Raw genomic sequence first — 20,095 nt, forward strand, 5'->3', positions numbered from 1 at the left:
CGGTTGTGATCTAAGATCATCAATTCAAGAAGTTGAGGAACAAAGAGGTTGCCTCCGTAAATGTCATATGGAGCAACCATCTTTTTGAAGGTGCAACATGGGAGGCCGAAGTAGATATGAAGTCCACTATCCTCCTCTTTTTTATTCTTAAGGTTAGAGATTCCTCTTAATAAGACAAATACTAAATAATAAGAAAATGCCTTCATAAATCTATTCTTGCAATTATATGAATTGTGTATGCATGTGTAATCTTTAGATTTTTTTTGTTTTGTTGTTGTCTTTAAAAAAACATAGCATGGTCACTATTTGATGTATTTTGAGCTCACGTTGATGTTAAGGAGCTAGATCCTATTATGTGTTATGAAATGTTGACCTATTACATTTTGTGCATCATGAATTGAGTTTCTATGTTTAATGTTAATATACATTGTTATTTGTTGAGCTTCTAGTATTCGTTCTACCCTTACTCTCCAAAAGATTTTATTTTTATTAGGGAACGAGATAATGTAAAACTCCAAAATTTCGATGAGTTAGAGTAGAGCTTAACCCATTAAATGTTGATTAAAATAAGATTTCTAGACCTATATTAATGTATTAAACCCATTTAGAAAAGTTTATAGCCAAAATAATAATGAAAGACATTGACGTTCATAAACTAGCTAAGTTTAATTAGTTGACATCCCCATGTATGGTAAAGGTATGGGAGCATGAAAGGAAACCCAAAACTTGTAAAATGACTTTATAACGGTAAAATGTAGAACAAAGGGTCAAAAATTCATGTAATCACACCACAAGGAGCACCTGAGGGGTCCTTGAGGATGACCCAACATGGGGAGGCAGGCTGCATTTCATCGGGTTGCTGTGTCTCGTGCAGCCCAAATGCAGCTTGAAAAAGATGCCTCACAATGCGTTCACAGAACGAGGTCCACTTTCTCAAGTAAGATTTAAAAAAAATAAAAGAAATCAGCCTCGCGACGCAGATCCATTTCGCAGATTCGTCCGTGTCGTTTGTAAGTCAATTTAACTTCACAAATAGACCCATTTAAGTGAGGGTTCTTTTGGATATTGTAGGGAATGATTATATTGTAGTTTTAGGTAAGTTTTAGATGACTTCCACTCAATAAAAATCAGATTACACGAACTACTCTATTCTCTTTTAAGAACTCTTTATATTCAAACCCCATTGAAGAACAAGAAAAGCTTAAGGAAGAAGACGAATATTTCACACTTTTCATTTGAAATTAGTGTAATATTCTTCAATAAGGTATGAATTTTTTACCCTTGGTATTCCTTTACCCAAAAGGTCCTTTCAATGACGATTTTCAAGAATTCAAATCCTAGGGTTTTTACTCTACAAAAGGTTTTTCTACCAAACATTAGATTTTTGACTAATGATGAATAACAATGATTTTATATAGATAATTAAGGATGCATTGTTGAAAAATTTATATGGTGGTGTTGGATTTAGTCTAAATAATGTTCTATTTCTAAATAATGATTCCGATTATGTTGTGTCTACTACTTAATGTCATGTAAGCGTTTGAATTGGAACTATGATTATGATCTGTCAATCTTAAAAATTAAGGTTTTGATTAAAGGAAATTATCATCCTAAATCTTGATAGCTTATGATCATTTTTATACAAGCATTTAATCTCCTATGACCTATGTTAAGATTATCAATAAATGATGACTTAAAGCTTATTCTCAAAAGGAATTAAGCATAACACCAATGAACTATATATGAGATGTGTCCCTTCCTTAGTTTGAAGGTAGGTTGAAATTGACTCTTATGTTGCAGAGGCTGCAATGTAATTTTGAACTATGGGTCTATAATATATCTAAAGTTGTTGAACTATGTTGCCTCCATAGGAATACTGGCTATTGGATCCACCTAGAATGCTATGTTCATGTTTATGTTGTCTTTGATGGCAGACCACCTTTTTTGGTGTAGGATTTCGTGAATTCGGATTCTATGTTTAGCTCATATGGTCTATGTCGGTTAAGGCGATTGTTCCCTTAAGAAAAATGAAATACAAGTAAATAAAGATTGAATAGGATGACATTAGGAGTCTACTTAGTATAGGTAGGGGTATGGGACTCTATCTTTACATTGCACAAGTGAACTCTAAGAGAAGTCCTAGGATATTGTTGTCATGTAATATCAATATATGAAATGTATAATGCCTATGATATATGATGTTGCTCTTATAAGATGTTGACTACATTAATGAATATTAAATGGTCTATGTCGCTATATGTGATGATGAATACTTACGTTATAATATGTATGAAGCACAGCTTTAAATGTAGTCTCCTATCTTAGTTACTTGATTGTGTGGGGTTATGGGGCTACACATGATCGTTGCACTTGTATGCTTTGGATGGGATCATTGGTATATGTCTTGTATGTTATGTTATATGGTCTAACGAACATGAAATGTTAAGAAGACTTTATGACGCTATGTCTTTTCTTATGACTGTGATTTATGTTATTGTGATCCTTATCTTTTATATGCTTTTGTTGTATGTAGATTAAAGGTTATAAAATGACTTAGCATGCTTTCTAAAGAAATGATCCTCTCTCAATCATGTCCTTAAACGTTATGTGCATATACCGATACTTAGTACATGTGGTGTACTAACCCTTACTTTATATTAATACAAATCTAGGATCCGACCATTGAAGATTACGAAGGTTGATTGAAGATGCTTTGAACTCTTCCTCTAAGTATTGGTAGGTCCTCATGTTCGGGGATTCTATCTTTTAGTTATTCGAGCTTATGAAGACTAATGTAGTTTAATGCGACACTCTTTATTTACTTTTATCATTTGGATTCTATTGTAGTAAGTTGATATGTCATATTAATTTTTTATTGGCTTAGTCCAAGACTCGTTATCTTCAGATGGTTTTATGTGAGACATCTTTTAGATTTTCACATAGTTTTTTCATATAACTATGAAAAAAGCCTAAGTAAGATTCTATTGGAGAGTTTTAAGTATACCTCACTTAGTATAAGTAAAAGTTTGAATTTTTCTGCATTTTTAACTAATGACATGTTATGACTAATGCTAAGAGCTTGTCTGAGTCCTCTGAAAGAATAACGACGCCAGTCACAACTAGGAGGTGCTCTCCAGGTATGACATTATTTAAGGTCAAGGGATAGCTTATTAGGACCACATCAAAACTAACGAAGGGTACTTATCCTTAGAGGTCACATTGTAAAACCACATCTCAATGAATGGATATCCGACGTCCAGCCTATATTAGAGCGCTCTTGCTAATAGTGATGTTGCTACTAAACACTTCATCTCAACTCACAAAGAGTGTTCACCCCAAAACTCTCCTTTTAATCAACATTTTTTAGTTTAATTCACTAATTCATTCTAAGTATGAGTGAGTGTCTACATGTGAGCACACCTTTCACATAATCACCATTTTCATTAACATTGACTTCTAAACATACTTACACCTTTAACATGTGAGCACACCTTTCACATAATCACCATTTTCATTAACATTGACTTCTAAACATACTTACACCTTCATTCATCATATTACATACATTCATATGCTTCACATAATTATTTAGTTCATTCATACATAATCTCTAGAAAACATCACATAACAAGCTCCATAAATAAGTTTAATATGAAAAACATCATTATCATCTTATTGCACATAATATGCCTTCATGGCTTTATTATCAATACACATGTAAATTTACGTTCATAAATTCATGTAAACACTTCCACCAAAGGTGGACAATACCACTCAAGAGCATTTCATAAGAAGATCTAAACAATGTATCCAACTTACCATTCTTCCTATCTTCCCAACCCTATTCAGAATTTATCAAAAAATTCATCATAAAATATCTCTTAGGGCAGTAGCTAAACTACATTATAACCATCAACAAACCATAACACTAACATTTACTAATCATAATCATTAAACCCATTTCTTAAGCTAAAGGTTGATAAAAATCATAAACATGTTTTCACTGGGTTTTGACATTAAAATCATCATTTAATACTATGAACACCTCATTTTAACCATTAAAACATTATCATACAAAGACACATGCTTAGAGTAAAGGAATAAAGAGGTTTGAAGTTTTAAACCCTTATAGAAATATTTTTGAAGCGGCTCCTTGAATGAACGAAGGTTCAAGGATTATTAGAATACCTAAATGAGAAGAAAACCCATGAATTTTTTGGTTAATAAACGTCCACAACCAGCTTCTCCAAGACCTTCCTTGATTCCAAGCTTCCATTTGGTTTCGGGAGAGTGTTTCTTAAGAGAGGGGTTTTGGGTTTTAGGATATGAATTCTATAATTAGGTCTTACTATTTGAACAAAATTAATATACCTAAATTCCCTTAAAATTTCATCCATGGTTCATAAAATACTTGGGGTGAATTTACCAAACACCCAAGCAAAGGCAGAAAAGTTACAGCTTTTTGGCAGGCCAAACCACATACTTCACAGATGGGTAGTTCCCCAATCCACGCCCCTTTGTTGGGGTTCGTTGATTGTGAGGAGTCTCTACTATGTGATTGATTTGATAGCCTTACATTACAAGTCAGATACTAAGCTCGACGGGCCGTTGGTTAACCAACGGTCCGTCCCTTGTGGCCGTCGTTGGTTAATGCTTGGCAGCATCCTTTCAAATTGATGGGGTCCTCTACTTGGTCCCCTTGTGGGTCCTAGATGGGTTCGTACCTTGATGTTAAAGCGGATATAGATACACAAGATTTTTCTAAGACACACCTTCCGAATGTGATGGACGTTCTTGGACGTTTGACCTCAAAACGTCACCAAACATCACAAAGTATACAAAAACATCATTTTAGGGTGTTAAATTAGGACTTAGAAAGGATCCTCAAGCATTAAACTAACCTAAAAACTTATAAATCCCAAATCCCAAATAACTTCAACTTCTCTCTAGTTTCTCTCACTACTCCAACGACCCCCATTGAAGAGCAAGGTCACGTTTCTCTACGGATTCAAGTTTAAGACTTTCCTTCATCATTATTCAAGGATTTTCAAGGTTTTTAGGTTATTCACTCCTGAGATTCTATTCTCCACAAGTCTCTTTAACGATTTGATTTTAATGTTCATCAAAAAAAATTCATCCATTTTCATGGGTATACTTTTAAAGTTGAATTGTTTTGTCTTGAGTCTATTACCTATTGTGATTTATGTATATTTATGTGTGGAAATATCCCTTAAAGCTTTTCCCTAAATCTCTGTAGAGGCCCATCGATACTCTGTTTCTCCTAACACTAACTTGTGATTTAGGTTAGTTAATAATTGAGGGATATGTATTTGGATGTTTTCTTGTATTTTTTACAATTGTATTATGATGGTGAGTGAATTTTTGGTTAAACATCATTGAATTGAGAGTGATGTTTTTGATGATATTCTTGGATGCCATTGCTAAGACTTTCAAGATCACGAATACTCTATTATATTAGTGTTCATCTATTCTTCTTAATAATGTTGTTCAATTGGAGTATAAATGATGAATTATGAATGTATGATTAGGCTATGTACATGATGAATGTAAGATGATGATAGATGTATGATTATGAGGGATTGAAAGTGATGCTCTTGTACTTCATATTATTATGATTATGATGTAATGTTCTCCCTTAAAATTGGGTAGTAATGAAAGAAAATTCTCATTCTACAACAAAGGAGCTATGATAATGTTATAAAAGAGGTCAGTCTTCTAATACCTATGATATAAACTACTATTAACAAATACTCTAAGACACTTAAAAGGGAGAGTATTTAGCTTAGCACCAAGTGAACTTGGCATTGAGAGGTAACCCTCATAATGAGGAAGGTAGGTTCATCAAATGTCTCATTAGATGGAACCTACCAAGAAAACTTGCGTAAAGAAAATTTCTAGTAACAATATCCTAGTTCGTTTACTATGTACCCCCATAGGAAGACTATCTAATGGATACATGTACAAAGTATTATTATGTATATGTACTACCTTTGCTAGTAGGTTTCCCCCTTTTAGATGTAAAGGGGTAACACCGGAATCCATGTTTAGCTCACATGGTATATTATGATTTCTGGAGATGTTTCTATAATGTAAAATTAATGAATGAAAGTAAAAACATGCATAATAAGTAGGATGACTTGAGAGGTGCACTAGTGTAGGTAAGGGAATTGGACTTTAACCATCCATTTCACATGTGGATCTTGAGTGAATAATTCCTACAATAGTTTCTTTATATACATATGTTATAAATGAAATACATAATATTGATTCTATATAATGTTGTTTACATGTAATGTGACATTCACTTGATATACATGTTGTTTGTATAAATTGGCATGTATGAGATTGCATACACTTGTTATACTGCTAATTGATGCAAAGGAAATTCTTGTGGTCTCTTTGGTAGTTTACTTAGTTTATGTGGGGTTATGGGGCTTCACATAAACATTACACTAGTTGACTTGAAATCGTATTAGAGGACAAGACATGTAATGTATTGATGAAATGTACTCTAAACATGAAATGTAGATTATGTCATATTTATGACCTACTCATGAATATGAATATAAATATAGTCCATTCTTGTTAAATTAGGGACTTGTATATGCTCTTGAAATGTGCAGAAAGTCTTCTATGTTAATTTAGAAGGCTTTCAAACCAAATTTCCTTTTTATCATGTTCATAAATGTATTAGTTTCATATGTCTCCATATGCATGTGGTTTGTAATAACCCATGTTCTCACTATTTCTACAATAATATAGGTTTGGGCCATTGATGAGATTCATGGCAAAAGTTCAAGGTGCTTGGATAGATTCCAAAGTTAGTGAGTCGTCAAGTCCGACGACGAAGCCTATTATTCTACACCATGTTATTTGATTAGTCTAAAGATATTTTTTTATTTCCTATCTTGTTCATACATTTGTATTCTCCTATGAAACATATTGTAATATTGTAAGGGCTATGTCACAAATCTTGGAATCTTATGTTTGATGGTGTTGGTGTTAGATAATGGTAGACTATATTCGATATATGAAAAGTCTATGTGAAATTCAATGTAAAGCTATTAATTTTTTGTATTTCAGTTTACCTATGAAATGTGTGATATATGCTAGGGCCTATTTTGGTTCTCTTTTAGGATGAAGACGTCTTTTACGACTAGGGGGTGCTCCTCGGTCGTGAAATACTTAGCATCAGAGTATGAGGTTAACTAATCATAGGAATGATGTCTCACTAAAATACTTCTATGTAAAGTTTTGTTCATAGTTATGAATCTTGCCACACTTATGAATGAGAAGCTATGTAATACTTATGAAATTCTTACTTATTTTGGTATTCTTCATTCATGCCTCAAGAGTCATAACTCTATGTGTCCTTTCATTCTATTCAATTTCTTATGGTTATAGGTTATGACTATTAGAAGGGTAGTGTAAGAATCCCGTAATTCATTACTTAGTCTAGAGACTCACATGATGATCCAAGCCTTAAAACAATGTTTGGAAGCCTAATAAATATATTTAAACTAACTAGGAAGTTTTAGAGTCAAAACATCAAGAAACGTCCACGACGTCTGGTGAGATTGTAACTTGTTATAGTCTAGTGCAAGTGATGATAGTACGGTTTCAAGAAAATGTCTTAAGGGTTGTTACTCAGAATGTGATGGTAGGAAGCATAGATTCCTAAGAAGTTGTTTAATGAAGCAAGTCCAAGGGAGATGTGCCAACCTTCAAGGGAAAGACTAAGAAAAATGGCCAAGGCTAACCAAGAAGGGAGACTACTTCCTCAACCTTAACGATCATAATCATGGCTCGTGGTTAAAACCAAAGCAAAGTGGGAAGCTGATAAATATGACTTGCTCATGTGGAAAGGTGACATGAAGGGTTTGATACTGTCCAAGGCACCACGAGCCACTTTATGACTCCTAATGAACTTAACGAAAAGAGGAAAGGAGTCGTTACCATACCTAAGACGTTTTACAAAAAAAGGGATGTTTTGGAAGAGGCTATTGCCTACGAGCACCACGATCCACTTAACGCGTCGTGGTGCATGTTCACGAATGTGAGGGGGTTGTCGTGAAGTCCACTTGTGAGAAAACATGTTGTTGCTCTTTTAGGGAACAATTGCCTGACCCTTCACGACCACCACCACGCTCCATCAAGCACTTCACGGACCGTGAAGTGGGGCGCGAAGATGACGGGGGATTCACAAATTAAGTTAAGTTTGACTTTACTTTTGGAAGTCCTACTTAATGAGGGGTAGTTTGGGTATTTGGGGGTTAACTACATATTGATTTTAGCTCAATTATCACCAATTTTTTACTTCAAAACTCAAACACAAATTGAAACAAAATTTCTCCTACTTATATCTACATTCTCACTACACCCCGTCCTTCATTGAAGAAACCAAGAATCTTGAAGAAGAAGACAAAGCTTCAAAGCTATGGATTATTTCACTCTTGGGATTCCTTTCCCCAAAAGGTCAATTCAAAATTTGTTTTTATATAACCAAAAATCAAGGGCTTGTCTATACAAATGGGTTGTTTTTTAAACTTGAAATTAATTATTGATTATGACAAATTATGATTATATATGACTAATTAATTATGTATTGTTGAGTAATTTATGTTGTTTAATTTAAATTTAGTTTGATCTATGTTCCCTCCCCAATTACCCCAAATTCATGGATATGCTTGTGAATTAATGAGGAGTAATGGGTGTCTTGGTTGTTATAATTTAGTTGACTATGCTGTATCACTCATCTATTGTCATGTAATACTTGTATTGAATCTACATTTTTGGTGAATTCAAAACTGAACCATTTTGCCTAACCCTAGATATGAAATTAACTTGTAGATTATTAAGGTTGTTTGAATTGTTTATGTTATTGTATATTCACTATATTATGATGCTGATGAGTGGTTCCTTGGAAATTTGTGACGAATTGAGGGTAAAATGTTTTATGTGATACTTGGAGGTTATTGGTAAGAATTTAAACACTATGAATTTTATGCTTCAACAGTGATGGTGTATTCAAGATGATGATAAGCAATTGAAGTATGATTATGTAGTTACATTAGGAAGCTAATGATATGATGATAATGATTTTATATTATGAATGTGTTGAATTGTAAGATCATGTGAAAGGTATAATGATACAAGTTTGAATAAGAATATCTTGTGTGCCTTATAATTATTATGATATGATAATCTCACTAATGATGTGTTGTGGTTAAAGGAAGTGGCCATCCTATACCTAATGAGGTCATTATTATTTAATACAAAGGGTTAATCTCTTATGGCCTTAACTAAGTTTTTATGATTCAGAATGACTTAAAGGCTTTTCAAAAAGAGACTTTATAATAGAACCTAACGAACAAGATATAAGAGGTGTCCCTTCCCAATGTTGGAAGGTAGTGTCACAACGGTTTTCATGACAAGTAGATTACAATGGAGTTGTGAATTAAGAAGGTCTCTAGTATGTCTCCTAGTTCCTGAACAATGTTGCCTCCACAGAAATACTAGGTTGTGGATCCACCTAGAATTTTATATTCATTGTTTGGTTCTACGTTGGCATATAAAGCACCTTCTTTTGGCGGAGTATTTCATGACACCAGATTCCATTTTTAACTCAAATGGTCTATTTTACTTTAAGCTTATTGTTCACAAATGTAAAATGAATGAATGAAGTAATGAAGATAAACACTAAAAAGGGTGACATGACGGGCTCTTTTTAGTGTAGGTATGTGTATGGGACTCTACAGATACATTGCACTAGTTTGCCTCGAGGGGGTCCTAGTAGGTTATTCTTATGTATGATGTGCATATGATATCATGATATGTATATTTTGTTGGTCCTATTTTATCTCTCTTATATGATGCTCATTACATTCAAGAATATCATATTAGTCTTAATTGCAATATGTAAGATGATATAAAGTAATGTTAAGAAAGATTCTAAGAAACTTTAAACAGGGAATATTTTTCTTAGCACCGACTGAACATGACAATGATAGGTATCCCTTCAAATTAGGAAGGTAAGTTCATGAAATGTCTCATGATATTCAAGTTACAAGGCAAATTTTCATAAAGAGAGTTTCTAATAACAATCTCCTAGTTCCTTTACTATGTGTCTTAGGAAGGCTAAATAGTGGATCCACATACACGCTATTATGATGTATACGTCCTACTTTGTGAAGTGGGCTTTCCCCCTTTGCTGTGAAGAGAAAACACCGGATTCCATGTTTAGCTCACATGGTCTATTGTTAGTTATGACGATGTTACCCGAAAGTAAAATGAATGAATGAAAGTAAAAAGTTGCATAATAACTAGGATGACTTTAGAGGGTCACTAGTGTAGGTAAGGGAATGTGACTTTACCTATGCATTGCACGTGTGAATCTTGAGGGAATATTTCCTACAGTAGTTCCTTTATATACCTATATTATGAATAAAATGCATACTATTGAATCTATATAATGTTTTTCTTATATAATGTGACATTCACTTGATATACATGTTGTTTGTCTAAATTGACATATATGAGATTGCATAAACTTGTTATAATGTTAATTGATGCAAAGACATTGCTTGTGGTCTCTTTGCTAGTTTAATTAGTTTTTGTTGGGTTATGGGGCTTCACAAAAACATTGCACGAGCTGACTTGAATTGGGATTACAGGAAAGGTCTTGTAATGTATAGATGAAATATACTCTAAACGTTAAATGTTGATTATTATTTTATAATGATATAGTCCTGAATATGAAAATAGATACAGTTCATTGTTTTTATATTAAGGACTTGTATACGTTCTTAGAATGTGCATAAAGGCTTTTAAGTTAACTTAGCATGTTTTTAAACCAGATGTTCTTTTTAGGATGTTTCTAAATGTTTGATTTGCATATTTCTTCATACTTAGTGCATGTGTTTTGTATTTACAAATATACTCTCCATTTCTACAATAGCGTAGGTTCGGTTCATTGAAGAGTTCCAAGGCCAAAGTTCAAGAAGCTTGGATAGATTCTCAAGTTGGTGAGCCCTCAAGTTCAAGGACGAAGCCTATTATTCTAGTCCATGTTATTTGTTTAGTCTAAAAACATTATTCTATTTCCTATCTTGTAAATACTGTTGTATTTTTTTTATTAGACATAATGTAACATCCTAAGGGCTATGTCCCAAATTTTGTACTCTTATGTTAGATGGTGATTTTGTGTGATGATGGTAGACTATTTTTGATATATAAAATGTCAATGCGAACTTCCATGCAAACTTTTTATTTTTCTGTACTTTTATTTTTATATGAAATGCGATGACGTACACTAGGGTTTTTTTAGGCTTCTTTGACGAAGAAAACGATGGTTGCGACTAGGGGATGCTCCCTGGCCGTAACAATCTTGGCATCAGAGCATGAGATTAAATAATTATAGGAATGATGTCTCACTAAACAACGTCTATGTAGAGTCTTGTTCAAAATTGTGAATCGCGCCACACTTATGAATGAGAGGTTATGTGATACTTAGGAAATTCTCACTTATTTTTGGTATTCTTAAATTGTGCCTAAAGCATCTTAGCTCTATGTGTCCTTGTATTCTAATCCTTTTCTTGTGGTTATAGGCTACGACTATTAGAACGATAGTGTAACACTCCAAAAGTTTAATTCTTAGTCTGGAGCCTCACGTGATGAACCCAACCTTAAAACAATGTTTCTAAGTCCAAATAAATAAATTAAAACTATCTAGGAAGTGTTAGAGTCAAAACAAGGAGAAACGACCATGACGTCCGGTGAGATAGTAACTTGAACTAGTGTAGTGCAGGTAGTGCTAGTATGGTATCAAGAAGGTTTCTAAAGATTTTCTCTTGGTAAGGGTATGCAAGTATACATATGTTCCTAAGTAGTGATTTAATGAAGCAATACAAAGGGAGGATTGCAAACCTTCAAGGGAAAGACTATGCCAAAAGTCAAGGCTGCCCAAGAAGGGACATTACTGCCTCGACCTTCACGTGCATGACCACGGATCGTGGTCACAACCACAGACAAGTGGGGATCTTATGAAGATTCCTTGACCATGGGGAAAGATGACATGAAGGGTTACCTACTCTCCAAGGAACCACGAGCCACTTCATGACTCGCGGTGCACTTACTGGAAGGAGGAAGGCAGTTTTTAACATGCCTTAGACATTTGGAAAAAAACGGGGAGTTTTCGAAGAGGCTACTGCTAAAGAGCACTACTACCCACTTACCGGGTCACGGTGCATGTTCATTGAAGGGAGGGGGTTGTTGTGAAGTCCACCTTTTTAAAAAATTGAGGTGGCTCATTTGGGGATCCACTATTATAAGACCCCGAAAATGAGATAAGGTGTCGATAGCCTTAAATGTTTTTATTCAATTATTAATGTCCTAAATATGATTAGAATATTGTATATAGGTAGTAGCCAAAATACTAAAGGTATTGGAAGTTGAACGTCAAGGGACGACTAAGACATTCGACGACTAAGTCACCTCAATGACTAATACGTGGTTCTATGTTTTTATGGGTATTTAATGATTTTATAAGGTTATAAAATGTCTTATTATATTTTTTAGAGTTAGTGTACAATGTTTGAAGTGATTTGGAAGTTGAAAGTCCATGGACGACAAAGACGTTCGACGAGTAGTCACTTATGTGCCTCATGTGTCTATGCATGCTTAAATTTATAAGAAATGATCGTCCAAGGAGTTAGAAAGATAGCCCCTAAGATCTTCATCATATGTCATGTTGGAGACAATGTTGTTTGTATGTGTTGTAGGTGTTGTTTTAAATGAAATTTATGTGGAATGTATAAGTTTTTAAGAATCATAATCACGTTGGAAACGTCCAGGTATGAATTCTGAAGGGTCCCACAAGAGGCCTTAAAAGAAGGACACAAACCTGCCTAAGACACTCCCTGGGCAACATCCATTGATGGACCCAATGAAGGATCATTATTGCACCAAAAAGCCCGTAGAGAAGGTCTTGTTGATATGTACTTTACTTGGACTTGTGTCAAACAAATATTTGGCTAAGTACCCAACTGCGGAGGCCAAGCACGGCCAGTCAAGGCCTCGACGCCCCGTCACTCCCATCGTCGCAGGTGGGCTGCAAAGGGTGAATGAGAAATTTACCCCACATTCTAACCTGATTATGAATATTTTAATTTAGATATTTTTGGGTGTATATAATTCATTAAAAGCGTGATCACCCCATTATAGAATCCTCTCACAAGATTGAAACCTTTCCCCCAAAAAATACTCTCTCTAGAAACCACCATTGTTGGTGAAGCTCAAGAAAAGATTCAAGAGGGGTTTTCCATGAATGAATCACCAAGATTAAGAGGTTTTCAACTATATCAAGGTATGGTTATGTTCATATCTAGTGATCTTTTCTTCTATAGAGAGTCATTCTAAAAGATTTCAAAAGAGAAAAATATGACCAAACACTTTCTTCTTCAATCTTCGATCGGTTCTTCCCTAAACAGATTTCAAAGGTATAATATGAATATATTTATGATTATAGTATTATCTAGAATTTGTTTTAAATCAAATTCATGATGAACCCATGCTCTATAACAAAAATGATTTAGCGTTGCATGGGCCTTATGATCTTTATTTGTTATTGATTGATTTATGATTCTATTACATTGAAACGATTTTATATGTTGTTGTTTAATTGATTATGATCAGTCCATGAAAATAAATGTATGAAGATTTGAACATGAATAGCCTATGTTTCGACATGATGCCTTGAAGTCGATTGTGAGATCGGTTGTGTAGAGTTTTGATTATGTATGAACTATTTTAGATACTATTTTAGGGTGATATAATGGATAAATTTGTAGGTATAAATCCTTAATTATAAAATTAATAAAGTCTTGCATTAATTGACCTAGATTCCTTTAGGCTATGAAGTCAAAAAGCTAAGTGTGTGATAGATCTCGAATTGTGACTAGATGAAGCATGATTTCGTCTTGATTTCTTAAGTAATTAGATACAACCTTAGACTCATAATATGTATCAAATATGATCTATGTCAATTAAGGAAAAATTAACTAATGATCTATGTTATTCTACTTTCCTAATGTTCTAATGGGTTGTATTGTGTTATAGAATAATCTTGTAGCGACTTGAACATGGTTTCTTAAATTTTTAAAGTACGTTTATCTACTTCCATATATTTGTCTTATTTATGAATAAGGTGTATTAATCAATGATGATCAAAGGGTGAGAAATTGGTATGAATGCTTATTCCTTCTACTCTTCTATATCTCTATTTCTCTATACTAATGTTGATAAAACTTTTTATGGCCTTGTGTGGTATGGTCCACTTATGGTGGCGGTTTTTACTTATTGTAATTATATATGTGTTGACCATGTCTTTGAAGGCTAATTGAAGAATATATGATTTAGTGATTTTATGATCATGTTATGATATAATTGTGCCTATCTTCCTATCTAGTTGTGATCTAGGTTGTGTGGCTATTGTATGAACATGCATATATTCATGTTAGGGTATTGTATAGTTTCTGTCATTGATGTGTTAAAATGGTTAGTATACCCTACCCATGTATCCCTTATATGAAATTTTAAATAGCTAAAGTTAGGACCGTGGTTATAATGTTTATATTGTCTTGCCTCCTCTGCTATTATGTTTTTTGTGTATGTTCTTTCAAGTATAATGTGGTCTAAGATAGTGTCTTCCTAATGGAGTAATTGATATACATTATGTGATCATGTTGACCAATGTACACATACTCTCACTTACATGCATGTTACAAGTAGTATAGGTTATGGTATCTAAATGAAAGGTTGTTCTCATATTCACTAATGTCTATTACTATTCATGTAAAGTATATGCATATGAAGAATGTTATTCATTCCTTGCTAGGATTACTTGATAAGTGTATTAGTATGGGCAAGGGTATGTGACCTTGTCTATATATTGCACATGTGTATCTTGGTAGGATAGTTCCTATGTTTGGTTTCTATGTATATGAAAGATGAATATATGAATTTGTTATGAATGTGATGCGTATGAAAGGATGAAGTATGAATGTGCATAGTGTATTATTGGGTAGATATAAAAGCATTACTTATAAAGTTATGCCTATAGACTCATCCATTGATATATGAACGTGTGTGACTTAATGTGTTACATGAAAGGTTTGATCACATATATGTATACACACACACATTTATGAAGATATAGTAAAGAGAGGGGACTTGAATGGTGTATTCATGTGTACCCTAAACTAGATGATTCTTTACATATGCTATGTTTATGTTAATGGATTCTTTACATGATTTAGGTTGATGAACTTCAATCTATGACCTATGATTACGCATATGAGGCGATTAATCTCCTAAACCTATAATAATATAGTAAAAATATAATAAAGGTTTTCGATTAAGGGAACATAGCTTAGGACCGAATGAAGTTGAATATGAGTGTGTGTCCCTTCCCATGGTAGGAATGTAGGTCACCATAAATCCCATGAGGATGATGACCACAATGCCTCTATGGGAATAAATAGGGTTTCCATAAGTGAATGACTAAAATGCATAATCTTGGCATAAAGAGGGTTTTCACATGTACCTCCAAGTTTCATAACTACCTTTATACTATCAAGTGGATTCCACCTAGAAATCTATGTCTCATTTTGTTCTACTTTGGCCAGTAGACCACCCTTTATCGGTGTAGGGTTCCATGACATTGGATTCCATGTTTAGCATCACATGGTCTATGTCGGTTAAGGCTATAGTTTCCCTAATGTAAAATAAACTATGAAAGTTAAATGACTAGGACCCTAAATAGAATGACTTAAGAGAGGTTACATTGGACAAGTGGAAATAACAAACCCATCTAGACATTACACAAGTAGCTACTTAGGAAGTTCTAGGAAGATGTTCTAATGCACTATGTATGTGATCATTATGCATGAAATTGTAGTATTTTCTACTTGTTATCAAGATGTTCCATGATATGAGTCTTTATGAATGATGTTTATATTCTTGACTATATGGTAAAGGTCTTGACATAAGTATGTCTATGTGATATTATACTTCTAAGATGGTATGTGCTTTTCTATTATGTTTTGCTTTTGATTGAGTTTCTATGAAGTATGAAAAAGATATATATGCTATTGATATAGGTTTTATGATGATTTAATTAAAATAGCATGAGGTATGATTTCAAAGAAAATGTTCCTTTTAAATGCATGGTTGCCATACTTAGTACATTCTTGTGCTAATACCATTCTTCTCTACTTTTTACAGAAATTGTAAGATATGGATGCATAAAGTATGTCTTGAAGGATGAAGATGTTGATAAGTGATTCCCAAGCTCAAATAAAGGAATCCTTAAGTCCAAGGATGTCCTAATGTGTACTTATCGTAAAGTCTATTAAATATTGTATACTTTTCATTATGCCTTAAGGGTTGTGTCCCTAACGTATTATAATGTTATTGAGTCTAGGATGGTAAAGAGACTTAGAGTCTATATATGTATTATGACTTATATTCTCTATGTATATGAAGTAAAGTTTGTACCATATGAGGTGTTATGACAAATTTTTAGTTTTCCAGTAAATTTACTATGTCGATATGATGAATGATAACAATGAGCTTTTTTAAGAACTACGAGAGGTTAAGTACGCCATGTTACTTATAGGGTGTGCTCCCCGGTCGTGACAAACATGGTATGAGAGCATGAGGTTTTGTGTTTAGGGTCCAAGAAGTCTCATATTTCTATGTCTAGTAGAGTCTTGTATCTTTGGTGGTGAGTTGAGACACATCAAATGGTACGAGAGGCTATAGGACAATAGAGTTTTCCTTCTTCATCATTCTCATGTCATGCCATAGAACTTAACCCTATAAGATATCTCTCTTATGTTTTCTTATCCGGTGGTCATTTAGATGTGATTTCTTGGATGAGATTGCTCTATGCTTGAGGAGAAAATGTGAGATTAAAATTCTTATCTTTGTTTTATGGTTTGAATGAGTATGTGTGAAGTTTACACTTGTACTTATTTGATGATGCATAAACTAACTAAGGTGACTTGAAAGGTTAACTAGACTTAGGTAGGGGTATGGATTCTATCTATGTCTTGCTCTAGTTTGCCTTGATATTGTCCTTAGGAGGTTAATAATATGTATGTGTATGATGATAAATGTAAATGTACTTATGTGATGTTCTCTATGCTTATAAACATATAAATAGGCTAGTGTGCTAAAGATATGGACTTATTAAGGATGAATGTTATAGATGAGTTGAGTATGATGCTTATTATAGTTCCTATTGGGTTACTTGATTAAATAGGGTTATGGGACTTTTCTTGATCATTGCATATGTTAACTCTATGGAATTAGGATTGGTTATATTACTTTATTATGTATGAAATATCTCTTATTTTATGATATGATGCCAATTATGACAATATATGAAATCTATGTGAAATAACAAGATATGTCAAATAATGCATGTCATGATATAATTAAAGCATGCTAGAAGTTATAGTGGTTAAAGTGAATTATCTTAGATTCTTGTATTCAAATATGGTTTTGTATTATGGTAGCCAAATACTAGGGTTTGAACATGGAATGTTTAATACCTATCTTTGGAAGAATTCTCATTATAAAAACTAGGCAACTTATTGTGACATGTTTGAATAACAAACTAAGTTGTCCTTTGATTGAATGTTGTTGAAATATGTGTAGAATTGATGTATATGAAAACGATAATGAATGTAAAAAAGAGTTTCGCTATTTGGAAATAAAGAATGAGTGTTTTATAACATGATGAGTCATAGAGTTATTTGTAAACTTCTTATTGTGTTATGAATCTCTTTTTTGTTTTCCTCAAATGATGTATGACCTTATTGTCGATTGCATTATATGAAGACCTTATGTGAATTGAATAGTATGATCAAAATTGATTGTTTAAGATTATTTGCTTAAAATGATAAGTTTTAGATTGCCTTAGTGTTGCTAAATTGAATTAATGTAAAGTTCCCTCTAAAGTAGTAATCTCTGTAAGTGATGAAAATAAAGGTTGTGTAGTTAAGATTCTCTATAGATTTGGTTAAGTTTATTTGAATGTGGTTTACCTTACATGGGGGATGGTGTTTGAGTAGTGAGGTTGTAGAAATTATCTACATTGTCCTTCTATTCTTACTTGAATTGGAAAATAATGAATTCTTTGTAAGTTTGTTCATGAATATAGTCTTTCATGAAGTGTAAATTGCATGACCTTTATATGATTGGTATGAATTGATTGACATCATCTTGGAGGCATGGTGAATTTTCCAAGGAGCATGAAAGGAAACTTTTGATGAAGTCCGTGTTTTCTCATATTGACTTGCATTTTAATGTGCTACTTGTTCATTTAACTTCATGAGATTAGACAAGGAACTTGGTAATAGTAATTTGTGAGTTAAATTTTTTAGCCTTAAAATGAAAAGTCGAGTCTCTTTAAAATGACTTATGTTGACTCTCCTTAAAAAAATATGACTTTTATGATTTGAAATGCATAATCGTAGGATCTTTCTTGAGAGGTGAAAGCATGTTTAGCTAGTGTCCATCTGTGTGCCTATAATTTGTGTTATTTTTCAAAAATGAGGCTTACTATAAGGGTGAGTATCATGTTAAGAAAAGAAGTTTGTGGAATGGATTCCTATTTTGTTGTGATGTACTTGGGGTGAGTTGCCATTTGGACTTCACTAAGAAGAAAAATATATGCATGTCTTGTCTAGAAAGTTGAGATTTCTCATTTTTAAGAGGAAATTGACCTTGTACTTTCTAAGGTTTAAAACTCATTATACATGTAAGTGTGTTAAGTAATAGGATATTACTCCGTGGACACCACTAAGCATGGTATGATTGAGTATGACCTGTATGACACTAGGTGTAACTAATGAAGATCTTGGTTGATTCAATTAACTCGAGTGTATGTTCATAGAAGTATTAGTGCTTAAGTAACATTGAGTAAGGGTTGTGATCTTCCTATGAGTAGCTTTTTAAGATTTTCTTGTAATGAATTATGATGTTATCATAATGTTAGATTAGGAGAAGGATATTCTCCTATGAACATGAAAAGGACCTTCGTGTTTGATGCATTAAAGAGTGACTGAGTAATGGTTTTGCTTGCTTGTGTTCATTGAGTGCTAAAACGATTTGATGATAATTTAAATTTTATGAACTGCTGTTATATGTATTGAAGTACTTTTTGTGATTAAAGATCCCTAAGTGTCATTAGAGTATGAATGTTCCCAAGCGGGGGATATTTTAAGACACGAAAAAATGAGATAAGGTGTCTAGATCCTAACATGTTTTTCTTGAAGTTCTAATTTCGTAAATATTCTTAAAATATATTATATAGGCAGTAGCTAAAATATTGGAGTTATTGGAAGTCGAAAGTTAAATGACGACTAAGAAGTTCGATGACGAAGTCACCTAGATGCCTAATACGTTGTTCTATGTGTTTATGGTTGTTTCGTGATGTTATAAGGTTCTAAAATGTATTCTTGTGTTAATCCCATTCTTCTCTACCTTTTACACAAAGTGTAGGCTATGGATTCTTAATGGATGTCTTGAACGGCGAAGAGCTTGATAGGTGATTCACAATCTTAACGAAAGAAATCCTTAAGTCCAAGGGTATACTAATGTGTACTTATCGAAAAGTCTATTAACTATATTATTGTTTATATTATGTCTTAAGAACTGTGTCCCAAACGTCTTTTAATGTTGTTGAGTCTAATATTGGAAAGAGACTTAGAGTCTATATATGTATTATGGATTATATTCTATATGTATATGGAGTAAAGTTTCTAGCATATGAGGTGATACGAAAAGTTTTACTTTTTCCGTTAAATTTACCTTGTCGATGCGACGAATGATAAATATGGGCTTGTATAAGACCTCCGACAGGTCAAGTACCCCATGTAACTTCTAGGAGGTGCATCCCAGTCATGACAACTTCCTCGCCCTTTAGGAACACAACCACGCTTCATCAAGAACTTCATGGAATGTTAAGTGGGGAGTGAAGGTGATTAGGTCTTCACATATTAAGTTA

The sequence above is a fragment of the Solanum lycopersicum genome, chromosome 3, assembly GCF_036512215.1.
Source record: "Solanum lycopersicum chromosome 3, SLM_r2.1".
In the NCBI taxonomy this organism is placed as follows: Eukaryota; Viridiplantae; Streptophyta; class Magnoliopsida; order Solanales; family Solanaceae; genus Solanum; species Solanum lycopersicum.